The sequence below is a fragment of the Apis dorsata genome, unplaced genomic scaffold (assembly GCF_000469605.1).
Source record: "Apis dorsata unplaced genomic scaffold, Apis dorsata 1.3 scaffold_83, whole genome shotgun sequence".
NCBI classification, from domain to species: Eukaryota; Metazoa; Arthropoda; class Insecta; order Hymenoptera; family Apidae; genus Apis; species Apis dorsata.
In genome coordinates this window covers 670,805-673,468 of record NW_006263381.1, presented here as the reverse complement: position 1 = coordinate 673,468, position 2,664 = coordinate 670,805, and the positions used below count along the sequence as shown (strand labels likewise).

Sequence of the window (2,664 nt, the reverse complement as noted above, 5' to 3'; positions counted from 1 at the left end):
CTCTCTCTCTCTCTCTCTCTCTCTCTCTCTCTCTCTCTCTCTCTCTCTCTCGAAAATTCTTGATATTGTATACCAATAACAACTCGACGAAAGCGAAACGAATAGATCGATGGAAATTTATAGCTTAACGTCATTGTCGTATACAGCTTTATCTTCGGCTCTCGATCATCGAAAATATTGGATAAGAACGAGAGATCGAGTTTGAATTTCGAAAATTAAATTCGTTCTCGCGATTCTTCAGGTGGAAGCGTTTGATAGATAACAGAAAGAGTTACTCACGCATTAACACGTTTTCGTGTCAACGATGATGTTGGAAGATGCGAGTATATTAGACAGGTGCTATTTGTTTTGGTCAATTACACGAAGAATGGATTTGCGACTTTTTATCGCAGAATGTCAGATTCTGTGTTTTATGGATGATTAATCGCGTCATGTCGTGTGTTTAAATTGACTCGATATTAAAGTGGTAATTATTTATCATAGATACAGATGTAGATATATATTTTAAATAAAAAAGATACTGATGATTATCTATACGTAACGATCGCTTGCACGTAATATCACGAGCGTGAAAGATTAAAACAGCAAACTTTCTAATAAAAACGTTACGTCTAATCTATTTATTTTCTAGAGAGAGAGAGAGAGAGAGAGAGAAAGAAAAAACAAATTCAGTTCTATTAGCTTTCCAATTTCAATGTCAAACATAAGCTAATGAATAATGAAAACGAAATCTTGACAAGACATTTATATTCGTCTCGTGTGGATTTCCTCGCTTGTTTTTCCAAAGCTCGTGTGTGGTCAGCCGAGGAACGAGCGCGAGACAAACGTGATTCATCGCGACTTTATTTCGCGCGAGAGAGTTTCTGAGCCGTGTCAATGGTCCAAAGTCGATGTACACACCGTCTTCCGTCCTTCTGTTATTTCGTCGAAATCTCGCGTATCCGGAAATATCCGCGTGTCGCAACCAAATTTCTCTGCATCAAGCCACGTCGAAAATAGAAATTACGAATTTGATGGACCCGATACGTATGCGACTTTTGTGGCTAAACACGTGAAGCGACGAATTTAATATTTGCCTCGCAATAAAGATGTGATATGGAGAAGAGCAATGTTCGAAGGGAAGAGCGTGAAATTGAAATTCACGATATTCGTGACGAATATTGAAATATTCGAAATAGAAAATATATGAAAATATATTTTGTTTTTTTTTAATTTTCGAAGCGTTGAAAGTCTGTACGAAATTGTCAGGAAGATTCTTTTTTGTTACGAGTTTTCTACAAAAATTTATAATTTAAAAAAAATAAATTTGGAAAATTTGGAAATTTTTAATCTTCGCTAATTTTTTTTTTTTCTTTTTCTTTAAGTATATTTACAATTTTATTGTTCGAACATGTGTCTTTTAAAAGCCGTTTTTCGTTCTATCGTAATATGTAAATTTAAATTTAATGGGCTGTTACTAAATTTAGTAGAATTGAGGATTTTATATTCCTCTAGGGTTTTCCATACCCAATCCTGGCTTATTTCTACGTGGGTTTAAGCTTTTCAATTTGTAGGATTTTATACATATATTACATTTATATATACGATTCCCAATTGGCTCGAGCTTTCTCTCTTCTATATTTAAATAATAAAATATTTATAACGTTCGTTCAATTTATGAAGAATAATTTAAAATAAATGGTCGAAACGCACGTGAAGAGGGGGAGAAATTACTTTCGTTGCTAGATAGAAACTTTCGTCAAATTAACTTTTCCTTCGATCTCGAGAATCTCTCCATACCTCATCTTTCCAATTCTTAACTAAACGCATTTCGTTATTCTTATTTATTTCATCCTCCTTAATAATTCCACTCCGCGAATTCCGTTCCGACCAATAATTTCTTTATCTCGTCGGCTATAGTACCAACAACAAATATTGCGATCTTCTCGAATCCACCCAACAAGATCCGATACCAAAGATAAATAAACGATTAAATCAACGGATCACGTAAGACACCTACATAAGCCACGTGAAATTGTTAAAACTCCTACATATACACACACACGCGTACACACGTACACACGTATACGTTCCATATCTGTACGCAATCTCCTCTTTCACTTCCTCTCCACGCCCACCAATCGCCTCCATTCGTCCCCCTCTCCGCCCCACGAAGAGAACAATGTTTCCCTTCCCCTCCCTAATGAAAATCGTACACACGTAGAATGGGACAAAAGCTGGGGGAAAATCTGGTGAAACTCGGTGAAACGGTAGCGATAATAGAGGCACAATGGGAAGTCGGTACGGGATCCGTTCCCGATTCGAGTCTCCCGGAATAACTCGGTTGACGAAAATAAACGAAATGGTTTACAGTTTCTCTCTCTCTCTCTCTCTTTCTCTTTCTCTTTCTCTCGACGCAACTCGCTCCTCGTATCCGATTAACAGCCCTTGGCCAAGAAATACCCGAGGGGCCTGCTACGTGACTGGAAACGCGTACGCGTTTTCCATTAGTGCGAATCTAGGGGAAATTTGTCGTTACGTTGCCGCGTGTGGTAACGTTCCATTCGCTCGGTTTTCGAGCAACGCGTAAGGTAAACTTTCGATAATTTGTGTAACGTTCGACGAGAGTTCGTTGATGTGCGATTCATCTAAATTATTATTAACCTCGGTTTCGAATTTTGATCG

At 37.6% G+C, this 2,664-nt stretch overlaps 1 protein-coding gene across 1 annotated transcript in view; it reads left to right on the top strand.

Annotated features, from left to right (window-relative positions):
• Positions 1-2,664, top strand: part of LOC102673409 (GTP-binding protein RAD) — a 59,056-nt gene that overhangs the window by 39,782 nt on the left and 16,610 nt on the right. The window lies entirely within an intron of this gene.